Genomic DNA, 15086 nt, shown 5'->3' with positions numbered 1-15086 from the left:
CTAAGAAGTCTCCCTCATGATGCCAGCAGTGGAAGAGAAGAACAGCCATTCCCAAACTCTGACCAGGCATATCTCTCCTGTCTACTCCAAGAAATGAAAGCTCTAATCTGCTGAGAGAACACGTTGAAACTAGTAGCACGAGAGCACTAATGGGACCCCATAGCAGCAGTGAGGAAAGAAGAATGGAGACTGCCCCTGAAAATCCATGCACCTATACTTCCTCTAATTTCCTTAAGGAAGAAAACCCCTAGTCTACAGGGAGTATTGGAGTATAAAAACTGCAGCCTCACAGAACTGGTGGAACCCTATAGAATTTAGAGAGGAGAATGAAAGCAACCATTGAAAATCCATCCAGAATCATTTTCCTTATTTTCCATAAAGAACAATGTCTTAACCAACAGGGGGAAGAGCATTGAAACCTACAGTGTGAAGGTATTGGTGAAAACTCTTATCAGCTAGAGGAAGGGAATGGAGATAACCAGTGAAAATCCTTCCAAGTCCCCCTCCCCTATCACCCCTAAAGAAAAGAAAAAGCCTTACCTTGCAGGGTTCAGGGCATTACAACTATGGTATTGAGGCACTGAAGAAGACCCAGATGAGGGAGGGAACAAGGGAAATAAAAGAAGCTCTACCCTTGCAAATAGGTTGCAAATAAATGCTACGTTCAGCATAGATCTGGAAGCTCTGGAAACATTTGTGAAGACAACTACACCAAAACAAATTCACAAGTGCCTGCTTAAGATGGAGACTTAATCAGAATATCAAAGAACACCTTCCCTCCCCTATCCCTCATGGTAATAATCATCAAATAAAAATAACTGTGGAATACAGTTCAAAGAAATGGAAAAGATGAACTCTCTGTGGAGAGCAGTGCCAAAAGAAGACCCCACTGAAGAAAGGGAAACAAAAAGGAGTTATCATTTGAAGAATTTGAAGGCTCTGGTCCATTGAAAGTTCCTAGAGCAATCACAAACTTCAAACCCAGCCCAACTCCTGACTAGATTAATACAGTTCCCCATAACAAAGATCTAACATCCCCTACACTAAAGGCCTAACAAAAGGAAAAATAGGCTCAAATCCAAGCATAAAACTATTTACTTCAGTTATCTACTATCTTGTACAACATGTCCAGTCTTCAACAAAAAATTATTAGGCACATGAAAAGTCAAGAAAAAAACACACTCTGAAGAAACAAAATAAATGTTAAAACAAGACTCATATATGAAAAGATGTTGGTGCTACCAGGCAGGAAATTTTTTTAAACTGTCATTAATATGTGAAGGGCTCTAACAGAAAAGGTAGATAGCATGCAAAGTCAGATAGGTCATTTCAGCAGAGAGATTAAAGCTATAAGAAAGAATCAAATGGAAATGCTAGCAATTAAACAATCACAGTCAGTTAAATGAAGAATGTTTTCCACAAACTTACAGATTTAACATGAATGAGGAAAGAATCAGAGACCTTGAAGATCTGTCAAGATAAATTACTAAATTGAAATACAAAGAAAAAGCTAATAGGAAGAAGATAAAAAAGAACAGAACCTCTAAAAACTGTGGAAGAATATTCAATTGTCTAATGTTGTGAACTGGAATCCCAAAAAGAGAAGAAAGAGAGAATGACAAAAAATAATTGAGGAAATAATGGCCTAGAATTTTCCAAAAGCAATGTCATATATCAAACCACAGATTCAAGAAGCTTAGAGAGCATCAGGAGGGATAACTAGCAAAAAGGCCATACCAAGGTTTGTCACAATCAAGCTGTTGAAAAGTAAAGACAAAGAAAAAATATTGAAGGTAGCCTGCATGGGGGAAAACATGTAATCTAGAGAAGGATAAGGAATAATGAGCACAGCACACTTGTGAGAAAGCATACAAACAAAGACAAATAGAATGATGTCTTTAAATTGCTGAATCAACCCAGAAAGCTACACCTGGTGAAAAAACAAACAAACAAACAAACAAAAACTTCAAATAGAATCAAAGGAGATTTCAAAGGTTTGGACACCATGACCAAGTGGAATTTTTTCCAAGTTTACAAGACTTGTTCAACATCCTAAAATCAATCACTGAAATTCACCACCACAAAAGACGAATGAGGAAAAATCATAGAGTACCCTATAAATTGGCAAAGGAAAAGTATTTGACTAAATCCAATACTCATCCGTGTAAAAAATTCTCAGAAAACTATAGGGAACTTCATTTTGTTAAGGCCTTTTATAAACAACCTACCAATGCGTGAAACAGCATCACTGAAGGTGTTGGAAAAAGGTGGTGATGTATGTAACTTTGGAAATGAGTGAATCTTAAGGCCAAAAGTAAAAGAAACTCTTCATAACCACGCTACCCTTGTTGATAAAGTTTGTAACCTTGGAGTAAGAACTAACAATTCTGAAACCGCTATACATGTATATTGGAATTGAGCAATTAAGTAAATGGATGGAGATGGTGGAATCCAGGTTTCTTGCTGTTGGAATGGGAAGTTAAAAATAAGGAAGGAGAGACAAGAGTGATCCATCTGGTAATGAGTTAGAGTTGGAGATAAAAGTATAACTGATGTTTAACTTTATATAGATACAGATGATTACCTATAGAAACATTTACAGATATGCACATATATATGTGTAAATATCCCTAATCTGTCAGCTGAGAGGGCCCAGGAGCAATGACTTCCCAGTAGCAGTGTCCATACCTAGAACACAAAGCTTGCTTTCTAAAGCCATCCTTCAATAAAAGGAGCCAGAGCTCCTTCGGAGAAATGGCTGATTTTAGGACTAGAGTATAAAATACACAAGATACACTTGGAGAAAATAAGAAAATAGGGAAATTTATAAAAAATAATTTTTAAAAATTCAACAAATGATGGCTATATCAAAGGAAACAGAAGAGTCAACTGAAAAAAATCCTAATGGCCAAAGCTGGAAAAACATATGTACTGTTTATAAAGCCACCTAAATATAAAGACAGAGATAGGCTAAAAGTAAAAAGATAAAAGATATATAATTAACACTAATTAAATCAAATGTCTGTGAGCCAAATAACTAAGTTCCAAAATACATGAGGCAAAAAGACAGTAAATCTGAAAGGCAAAATAGACAAATTCACACAAATAAATGAAGACTTTGATACCTTTTCTCCAGTAATTAATAGAACATTAAGTCAGGAAAATCAGAAAGAATATAGGTAACTTGAAAATACCATCAACCAACTTGACTATTGATACTTATAGCAAAAACTGTAGAATATACATTCTTTTGAAGTGATGATGAAATATCCACCAAAATAGACTATATTCTGGTCCATAAAACAAAACTTAACAAATTTAAATGGATAGAAATAATGCAAAATATATTATCACACCAAAGCATAATCAAATTAGAAATCAGTAATGGGAATATATCTGGATAAATTTCCAAATATTTAGAAGTTAAATAATACAGTACCAAATAACTCACAGTGCAAAGAGGAAATCTCAAGGGAAAAAGTTTGAAGTAAATAAAAACAGAATGCAATTTATGAAAATTCCCTTGGGGGAAATTTATAGCCTTATATTCATATATTAGAAAAGAGGAAATTTCACCTGATTTTAAATCTAAAACAAGCAGAATGAAGAAAATACTGTAAGAGTAGAAATAAATTGTGAGCAGAAAAATGATAGAGATATCAAAAAAAAATAAAAATAATTTGAAAAGAACAAAAATGGATTAATCTTTAGGCATTCTCACCAAGAAAATGGAAGAAATCCATACTACCATTTCCAGGGATGAAAATGAGAACATCATTACTGATCTTATATAGTAAAGGATAGTAAGAAAATACTATGAAAAATTCTATATTTATAAATCCAGTAACTTGGATGAAAATAGTAACTTCATTGAAAGGCACAAATTACACAAGATCATTAAAAAATTATTGATTGAATGCCATATAACCATTATATGAATTGAGTATGTATTAAAAATTTTACAAAATGATGCTTAGGCCCAAATTATTTTACCAGTAAATTCTATCAAACATTATGAAGGACTCATAGCAATTCTGCATAGTAATTTTCAGATAATAGGAAAGGATTAAACTCTTTCTAACTCATTTTGTGAAGCCAGCATCACCCAAATACAAAAACCAGATAATGACTTTATAAGAAAAAACTAAAGACTAAAATCCATATAAAATCCACAATAACATAATAAAAAACAAATCCTACAGTACTTACACATTTTTAAAAAAAGGTAAAACATCATGACCACATGGGGTTTATCTGTGGAATGCAAGACTGGCTTAATATTTTAAAATTAGTAAATCGAATTCATCATATTACAATACATAAGGAAAAACATATAATAAATCCCAGTAAATGCAGAGAAATAGTTTTACAAAATTCAACACTCGATCCTGATAATCAACAAACTAGAAATAGAAAGGAAATCCTACAACCAAATAAAGGGCATCTACAAAAATCCTACAGTTAACATTATACATAATGGTGAGAGACTGAATATTTCCCCCTGTATTCCAGCACAAGACAGGGGAGTCCTCTTTCATCACCTTTGCCTTCAATATCATACTGGGATGCGGTAGCCAGTTTAATAATGCAAGAAAAAGAAGTAGATGATATCCAGGTTTGAAAGGAAGAATATAATTGTCTTCATTCATGGAAAACCTTTTTCACTGTGGGGAAATCCCAAAGAATTCTACTAAAATGTTCCTAGTACTAACAAGTTAGATTTAGCATAGTTGTTAGATATTAATTCAATATGCAGTCAATGGTATTCTTATAAAAAAGCAATGAAAATTTGGACTCAAAAAATCAAAATGTGATACCATTTTCACAAACACCAAAGAAGGAGGAGGAAGAAGAGGTGAAGGAGGAGAAGGAAGAGGAGGAAAAGTGCTTAGGCATACAAATTTAGGTGTAAAAGTATGTGTAGGATCTTTCTGATAAAATCTATAAAACACTGATTAAAGGTATATTGGGTTCATGAATTCACAGACTCAATATTGATAAAGTGTCCCTACTTTGATTTATAGATTAAGTATCATTCTAATAAAAATCACAGTAAGTTTTAATATAGATATTGACAAGCTGATTGTAAAAATTAAAATAGAATGCCAAATAACTAAGGGGTCCAAGACAGCGGTGAAAAAGAACACAGTGGAGGAATTCATAATACATGATTTCAGGTCAACTATAAAGGTACATTAATCCACATAGTGTCATATTGGTGAAAGGATAATACTGTAGACTGATGGAACAGAATAGAAAGTCCAGAAATAAATTCCCATAGATAGAGTCAACACATTTTTTAATGCAATTTTATTGAGAGGTATTCACACACCAAATAATACATCCAAAGTATACAATCGTCTGCTCATAATATCATCATATAGTTGTGTAGTCATCACCACAATCAATTTTTAAACATTTTCATTACTCCAAGAAAAAGATAAAAATACAAAAGAACGCCCAAAACATACTATACCCCTTATCCCTGCCCCCATTCTCTATTTACTTTTTTGCCTTTATTTTATTACTCATCTGCTCATACACTGGATAAAGGGAATGTCAGTCACAAGATTTTCAAAATCACACAGTTTCATGACAAAAGCTATACAGTTATATAATCATCATCAAGAACCCAGTCTACTGAATTACAGGTCAACAGTTTCAGGTAGTTCCTTCTAATGATCTAATACACTATAAGGTAAAAATTAATATCTGCATAATGTGTAAGAATAACCTTCAAGATGACCTTTTGACTCTATTTGAAATCTCTTAGGCAATGGAACTTTATTTCGTTTTATTTCTTTTTCCCATTTTGACCAAGAAGTCTTCCTCAATTCCATGATGCCAGGGCCAGGCACATCTGTGGGAGTCATGTCCCAAGTTGCCAGGGAGAATGACATGCCTCAAAGTCATGTCCCACGTAGTGGTGAGGGTAGTGAGTTTATTTGCAGAGTTGGCTTAGAGAGAGAGAGGCCACATCTAAGCACAGAAGATGTTCCCTTTTGTTTAATTGTAAGTAGGCTTAGCTTCTCCTTTGTAAGGATAAGTTTCATAAGGGCAAGCCCCAAGATTGAGAGTTTGGGTTTTTAAACTGGTAGTCTCTTATGCTTGCAAGAATATCAGGCATTCCCTGGGTGAGAAGTCTAATAGTTCCACATCGTTCCCCAGTTCCTCAAGGGGACTTTGCAAATATTTTTTTTGTTTTCTGCCCAAACTTACTCTGAGATGTATCAGGGTATTACATTAACTTGCACAGAATAACAAGATCTCATTCCCTCTTCAAGCTTCCATGTAATTACATTGTTTGAATAAACTGACCATGCAGGTTAAATTAGATACTGTGCTACAGAAAATATAAATTTTGTATCAAATAAACCTCTCTCTCTTTGGTTTCACTCAGAAGTTGAAGTTTTAAAATATAAACACTATCATCCTTTACCCTATTTTCTGATTTTAACTTAGTTCTAACCAGATCAGCTTCATTTAAACTTCAAATTGAAATCTGATCTCTTTCAGTTTCTTTAACAGTTGCTGTATGGGGTAATGCTGACTTTCATAGCTGCAGAACCCCAAATCTTAGTTTGAGGTGTCACATGAATACCCAGATTATTCAGGGAAAGACCAGGTTATACCCAAAGAGCTCAACATTTCAGAATTTAGAAATAACAGTTAAAACTCAGGAATAGATGTGACTGCTAAGAGCTTATAATCTAGGAACCTTTCCAATAGGTTTATTGGACATGCTGTACTCCTTAAACATTGATTGCTTGATTTCTGCCCACATTCTTTCTCCTGATAGCCTATGCCCTTGAATTCAATTCTTAGAGTTTGTAGATTATAGTTACTCCATATTAGTGAGGATTTATAATGTTTGCCTTGTTGTTTCCAGCTTATTTCACAAAAAATAATGTCCTCAAGGATCATTCATTGCTGTATGTCTCACAACTTCTTGCAGCTCCTCAATATTCTGTTGTGTGTATGTATGCACCACAGTTCACCCTTCCATTCATCAGTCTATGTACCTATGCTTAGGCCATTTCCATCCACTACAAATTGTGAATATTGCCACCATAAATAACCAGAGTGCAAAAGTCCATTTGTGTCCCTGCTTTTGGTTCTTCCACATATATATATACCTAATAACAGAATGCAGGATCATGTGGCAAATCTGTACTTAGCCTCCTGTGGAACCACCCTACTGCCCTTGAGAAGGGCTGCACCATTATACTTCCCTACCAACAGTGAATAGGTACATTTCTGTCTCCAAATTTTCTCTATCACTTGTATCTTTCTATTTTTAAAAGTTTTATTCATACACCATATAATCCATCCTAAGTAAACAATCAGTGACCCCTGGATTAATCACATACTTATACACTCACCACCATGAACTATGTGAGGACATTTCCATTTCTTCCACAAAGAAAGAAGAGAATATACATACATACATACATACATACATATATGTATTCTAAAAAAAAGAATAAAAAACAATACCAAGAATCTCTTACCCCTCCCTTATATCCTCTTCTTGTTGATAGGTAGCTTTGATCTATTGCCTTTTTTACAATTAATGGTAGTGTATTATAATGTTACTGTGTACTATAGACCCTAGTTTGCATTGATTGTATTTTTTCCATAAACCATACTATTTTCAACACCTTGCAATAGTGACTTTCATTTGTTCTCCCTTATGTAAATTTTTTCTTATTATTTGTACGTTTACTCACCATCATTGTCCACTCTAGATTTTGCTAAGTTATACAGTCCCAGTGTTTATCCTGTCTTTCCTTCTGATGTCATACATGTCCGTAGCCTTCCTCTTTCAACCATACTCCCACTCAGCTCTGTTAATTATACTTACAATAATGTGTTACTATCAGATACTATTGTGCTATCCATTTCTGGATCTTTATATTCATTCCTGTTGAACATTTTGTATTCCTTCAGCATCAAATACGCAATCACAACACTCTTTCTGTCTCCTGATAATTTGTGTTCTCAACTTTAACTCTCAAAGTTTGCTCAATATTGTTAGTTCATATTAGTGAGATCATATTGCATTTTTCCTTTTGTTTCTGGCTAATTTCACTCAACATAATGTCCTCAAGTTTCATCCACATTGTTGCATGCATAATGACTCGATTCTGCCTCACAGCTCCATAATATTCCTATGTATGTATATACCACAACTTGTTAATTTACTCGTCCTCTAATGACACTTGGGATATTTCTATATCTTGGCAATTGTGAATAATGTCACTATAAAGATCATTGTGAAATGTCCATTCATGTCTCTGCCTTCTTTTCTTCCAAGTATATACCTAGTAATGCGATTGTTGAGTCATATGGCAATTCTATACTTAGCTTCCTGAGGAACTACCAAACTGCCTTCCAGAGGAGTTTTACTATTCTACATTCCCACTAACAGTGAATATTTGTTCCTCTTTCTCCACATCCTTTCCAGCACTTATAGTTTTATATTTTTATGATAATGGCCATTCTAGTAGATGTGAGATGATATGTCATTGTGACCTTGATTTGCATTTCCCTAAATGCCAGTGAGATTGAGCATCTTTTCATATGTTTTTGAGACATTTGCATTTCCTCTTTGGAAAAGTGTCTGCCCACTTTGCCCATTTTTAATTGGGTGGTTTGTCTTTTTGTTGTTGAGTTGGAGGATCTCTTTATATATTCTGGAAATTAAACACTTTTCTGATAGGTAGTTTCCATATATTACCTCCCATTGCATAGGCTGTCTTTTTACTTTCCTGACAAAGTCCTTTGATGCACAAAGGCATTTTTTAATTTTGAGAAGATCCCATTTATCTATCGCTTCTTTCATTTGGGTGTAAGGTCTAGGAAACTACCTCCTATCACAAGATCTTTATGATATTTTCCTACATTTTCTTCTTAAAGTTTTATGGTCCTAGCTCTAATGTTAGGGTCTTTGATCCATTTTGAGTTCATTTTTGTACAAGGTGTGAAACAAGGGCCCTCTTCCATTCTTTAGAGATGGACAGCCAGTTCTCCAACTACCATATTTTGAAGAGGCTGCTCAGTCCCAGTTGAGTTGACTTGACAGCCTTATCAAAGATCAATTGTCCATAAATGAGAAGATTTATTTTTGAACACTCAATTCAATTCCATTGGTTGGTGTATCTATTTTTATGCCAGTGGCATGGCGTTTGACCACCGTAGCTTTGTAATATGTTTTAGAGTCAGGTAGTGTGGGACTTCTTTCCTCTTTCTCAAGATATTTTTAGCTATTCAGAGCACCTGCCCAAATAAAATTTAGTTACTGGTTTTTCTATTGTTGATGAGAGGAGTGTATTGAAGTCTCCAACTATTATTGTAGCGTTGTTTACTTCTCCCATCACAGTTGCCAGTGTGTATCTCATGTATTTTGGGATACTCTGGATTGGTGCATAAATATTTATGATAGTTAGATCTTTTTAAAAAATATTTTTATTGAGAAATATCCATACATGTACAGTCCAACCAAATTATGCAATTTGTCTCACAATATTGTCTTACAAGATTATCACATAGTTGTGTATTCTTCACCATGATCATTTTTATAACACATGCATCACTCCAGAAAAAGAAATAAAAAAAATAATAACTATATATCCCATACTCCTTACCCCTCCCTCTCACTGACTCATAATATTTCAATCTACCCAATTTTTGCTCTTTATCTCCCCCTATTATTTATTTATTTTAATCCTTATTTTATTTGTTTTACTCATCTGTCCATACCCTGGATAGAAGGAACATCAGGCAGAAGGTTTTCACAATCCTACAGTCACACTATAAAAGCTATATAGTCACACAGTTGTCTTCAAGAATGAAGTAAAGGCTATTGGAACACAGTTCAGCAGTTTCAGGTATTTCTCTCTAGCCATTCCAATACGCCATAACCTAAAAATGGATATCTATATAATGCATAGGAATAACCTCCAAGATAACCTCCTGACTGAAATCTCTCAGCTACTGAGACTTTATTTTGTCTCATTTCTTTCTTCCCCCTTTTGGTCAAGAAGCCTTTTTCATTCTGATGATTCCAAGACCTGGTTTATCTCTCAGAGCCAGGTCCCACATTGCCAGGGAGATTTGCACATTTGAGTGTCATGTCCCACCTAGCGGAGGAAGGTAGTGAGTTGGCTTAAAGAGAGAGGCCACATCTGAGCAACAAATGAGGCTCTCCAGGGGTGACTCTTAGGCATAATTATCAGTAGGCTTAGCCTCTCCTTTGCTGAAATAAGCTTCATAGGTGTAAGCCCAAAGATCATGTACTCATCCTATTGAATTGGTTGTCCCCACTGCTTGTGAGAATATCAGGAATTCCCCATATGGGGAAGCTTAGTATTTTCTCCAGTCCCTCAAGTGAACTTCGTAAATACTTTTTTTAATTCTCTGTCCAAATTACTCTGGAATATATAGGGGCATCACACTACTGTGTACAAATCAACGAGATCTATGTGCCCTATTCAGGAGTCCGTGTAATCATGGTGTTCAAGTAAACTAACCAAACACATTAAATTAGATAATGTGCTACCAAAAATATAAATTTTGCACCATTTAAAACTCTGTCACTTTGAGTATAGGAAAATATTGGGCATATCATCCTATACCCAGTATTCTGATTTACCGTAGTCCTATCCAGATCAGCTTCATTTATATCTCTAAATGAAATCTGATCACTTTTTCAGCATTTTTAACCATTGCTGAATAGGATAATGCTGACTTTCATAACTTTAGTGTTCTAACTCTGAATTGCTAACACTGCTACCATAAACACCAGTGTGCAAATGTCCATTTGTGTCCACACTCTTAGTTCCTTTATGTATATATGTAGCAATGGGGTTGCAGGATCATATGGCAACCCCACCCTCACCTCCTGTGGAACTGCCACACTGCCCTCTGGAGGGGCCGCACCTCTCAGCTTCCCTACCAACAGTGAACAGGTGCATCTCTTTCTCTACATTTTCACTAGCACTTGTTTCTCTCTGTTCATTTTTAAACAATTTTATTCATACTGCATACAATCCAACCTAAGTAAATAGACACACTTTGCCACCAAAATCTATATGAAGACAATACCTTTTCTTATGCCTAGAATCCATACCCCTCCCCCTTGCCCCCCACTTTTTGACATTTAGTTTTGGCATAATGCCTTTGTTATATTCTTCTTTTGGGGTAGCTTCTTGATGATTGATTCAATCTCTTTACTTGTGATTGGTTTGTTGAAGTCATCTATTTCTTTTGGAGTCAGTGTTGGTTATTCATGCCTTTCTAGGAAGTTGTCCATTTCATCTATGTTGTCCAGTTTATTAGCATATATTTGCTTATAGTATTCTTTCTTTACCTCCTTTATTTCTGCAGGATCAGTGTTTATGTCCCCTCTTCCATTTCTGATTTTATTTATTTGTATCCTCTCTCTCTCTCTCTCTCTCTCTTTTTTTGTCAACCTAGATAATGATCCACCAATTTTATTGATTTTCTCAAAGAACCAACTTCTTATTTTGTTGATTTTCTTGATTGTTTTCATCTTCTCAATTTCATTTATTTCTGCTCTAATCTTAATAATTTCTTTCCTTTTGAGTGCTTTTGGGTTAGTTTGCTATTCTTTCCCTAGTTCTTCCAAGTGAATATTTAGTTCCTCAATTTTACTTTCTTCTTTTTTAATACAAGCATCTAAGACAAAGTTCCCTCTCAGCACTGCCTTTGCTGCATCCTTAAATTTTGCTGTGTTGTGTTTTCATTTTCGTTTGCCTCAAGATATTTACTGATTTTTCTTGTAATTTATTCCGTGACCCACTGGTTGTTTAAGACTATGTTGTTTAGCCTCCATATATTTGTGAATTTTCTGGCCCTCTGCCTGTTATTTATTTCTGACTTCAGTCCATTATGATCCAAGAAAGTGTTTTGTATAATTTCAGTCTTTATAAAATGTACTGAGATTTGCTTTGTGACCCAGTATATGGTCCACCCTCAAGAGTGATCCATGAGCACTTGAGAAAAATGTGTATCTTACTGCTGTGGGGTGTATGTTCTATAAATGTCTGTAAAGTCTAGTTCATTTATTATATTGTTCAAAATCTCTGTTTCCTTATTGATCCTCTGTCTAGATGTTCTATCTGTTGAAGAGAACAGGGAATTGAAGTCTCCAACTATTATGGCTGAGGTGTCTACTTCTCCTTTCAGTGTTGTCAGTGTTTGCCTCATGTATTTTGGAGCACTCTGGCTTGGTACATAAATATGTATGACTGTTATGTCTTCTTTTTGAATTGTTCCTTTTATTAATACATAGTATCCTTCTTTGTCTTTTGAAATTGTTTTACATTTGAAGTCTAATTTGTTGGATATTAGTATAGCTACCCCTCTTCTTTACTGGTTGTTGAATGAATGAAATATCTTTTCCCAACATTTCACTTTGTCCCTTTCATTTATACGTGGTGCCCTTCTTTGTCTCTTTCAGTTATTTTGCATTTGAAGTTCAATTTGTCTGATATTAGTATAGCTGACCCTGTTCTTTTCTAGTTGTTTATGTGAAATATCTTTCTCCACCCTTTCACTTTCAACCTATTTTTGTCCTTAGGTCTAAATAGATGGGTCCTGTTTTTTAATCCATTCTGCCTGTCTGTGTCTTTTGATTGGGAGTTCAATTTATTAACATTTAACGTTATTACTGTAAAGGCAATACTTTCTTCTAACATTTTGTTTTTTGGATTTTATGTCATATCTTATTTTTTCTCTCTTTTTACCCTTACTAATAGACTTCCTTCCTGCACTCTTCTCCAAATCTCTCTCGTGTCTTTTCCTATCTGTCTTTAGTGCTTCCTTTAGTATTTCTTGTAGAGCTGGTCTCTTGTCCACAAACTCTCTTAGTGTCTATTTGTCTGAAAATATTTAAACTATCCCTCAGTTTTGAAGGGTGGTTTTGCCAGATATAGAATTCTTTGTTGGCAGTTTTTTCTTTCAGTATCTTAAAGATATCATTGCCCTGCCTTCTTGCCTCCGTGGTTTCTGCTGAGAAATCCACACATTTTCTTATTGAACTTCCCCTGTGTGTGATGGATTTTTTTTTTTTTTTTTTTTTTTTTGCTGCTTTCAGAATTCCGTCTTTGTTCTTGACACTTGCCAATCTGATTAGTAAGGGTCTTGGAGTAGGTCTACTTGGATCTATTCTTTTTGGGGTATGCTGCACTTCTTGGATCTGCAATTTTATGTCTTTATGAGAATTGTGAAATTTTCAGTGATTATTTCCTCCATTATTCTTTCTGCCCCCTTTCCCTTCCTTTCTCCTTCTGGGACACCCATAACATGTATATTGGTGTGCTTCATCTTGTCATTTCAATTTCCTGAGACCAGGCTCTTATTTTTCCATTCTTTTCCCTATCTTTTCTTTTGTGCATATAATTTCATATATTCTGTCCTTTAGATAACTAATCTGTTCTTCTGGCTCTTCAAATCTGCTGTTGTGTGTCTCCATTGTGTTTTTGATCTCTTCTATTGTCTTTCACTACCATATGTTCTGCCATTTTCAAGCTTTTGAGTTCTTCTGTATGTTCACACAGTGCCTTGTTTATATCCTTCTTCTCTTTTGCCGTATTTTCTATCACCTCATTGATCTGGTTTTTTAAATTGATTTAGAAGATTTGTTTGAACATCTTAATTAGTTGCTTCAACTCCTGTATTTCATTTGGAGTGTTAGTTTATTCCTTTGGGCCAATCGTCATTCTTTCTAGGCTAACTCATGATTTATTCTTGTGTAGGTGTCTATTCTAGTTTGCTAGCTACTGGAATGCAATATACCAGAAATGGAATGGCTTTTCAAAAGGGGAATTTATGCAGAAGCAAGGGGAACCAGGTTTGCTAAAGTAATTGTGGTGATAGAAATGTATTAGCCTCAGTAAATACTGAGGTGGCCCATTCTATCCTGATACAGTATAACTATCAGTTTGTTGCATTTTTTATTGACTACCTAAAGAAAAGAGTTGGCTTCTGTTGAAATGTTTCAATCTGGGCGTGGATTTCACCATGTCAGTAACATTACATTTTTATGATACTTGGCCCTGTGTGGTAATAGCAAATCATAGGAAGTTGGGGGTAGGAAAAGAACATGAGTTAGAATTTGGATTATTCGACCTCTATCTGATTACCAAGACTTTGTCTTTTATTTCAGTCACAATTTAAGTCTTTATTTGCTTTAGCTGTGAATTAAAAATATATATATTTGTCTTATTTTACTTTGTTGTTTCATAAGAAAAAGGGGGGGAATTTAATAAGTTACAAGTTTACAGTTCTAAGGCCAAGAAAATGTCCCAATTAAAACAAATCTATAGAAATATCCAATCTAAGGCATCCAGGGAAAGATACCTTGGTTCAAGAAGGCCGATGAAGTTCAGGGTTTCTCTCTCAAGTGAGAAGACACATGACAAACACAGTCAGGGTTTCTCTCTCATCTGGAAAGGCATGTGGCAAACATGGTGTCATCTGCTAGCTTTTTCTCCCACTTCCTGTTTCATGAAGCTCCCCGGGAGGCATTTTTCTTCTTTATCTTCAAAGATCACTGGCTGGTGGACTCTCTGCTTCTCATAGCTGTCATTTTCTGCTCTCTCAGAATCTCCCCAATTCTCCAAAATGTTTCCTCTTTTATAGGATTCCAGTGAACTAATCAAGACCCACCCAAATGAGTGGAAACATGTCTCCACCTAATCCAGTTTAACAACCATTTTTGATTGAGTCACATCTCCAGGGAGATGATCTAATTACAGAATCAAACATACAGTACTAAATAGAGATTAGAAGAAATGGCTGCCTTTACAAAATGAGATTAGGATTAAAACATGGATTTTCTAGGGTATATACATCCTTTCAACTGGCACAGTATCTGATTTCTTTGATGAGTTTATTCTGGAGGTCATTTTCTCTCTTTTACCTACAGGTTTCTTGTCAGTTGGCTTTGTTCTCTATCTATCCTTTGAGATTCAGTTCAACTTATTCTAGACCTCTGGCATAGCTCCTGTTTAACTGATCAGAATTTTTCAGTTTGTGTTTTTCTGGTTCTTGCCCTGTCA

The 15086-nt window shown here is 35.0% G+C and overlaps 1 non-coding gene across 1 annotated transcript; it reads left to right on the top strand.

The window, feature by feature from the left end:
• Positions 1-13810: 13810 nt before the first annotated feature.
• LOC143662841 (small nucleolar RNA SNORA66) lies at positions 13811-13956 on the top strand. The gene has a single exon (XR_013165611.1). It is a non-coding gene; the product is annotated as a small nucleolar RNA SNORA66 (small nucleolar RNA).
• The last annotated feature ends 1130 nt before the right edge of the window (positions 13957-15086 follow it).

Source organism: Tamandua tetradactyla, chromosome 18 (assembly GCF_023851605.1).
Source record: "Tamandua tetradactyla isolate mTamTet1 chromosome 18, mTamTet1.pri, whole genome shotgun sequence".
NCBI lineage: Eukaryota > Metazoa > Chordata > Mammalia > Pilosa > Myrmecophagidae > Tamandua > Tamandua tetradactyla.
Note: the sequence above shows the minus strand (reverse complement) of the source record. Positions and strands in the feature narration are given on the sequence as shown.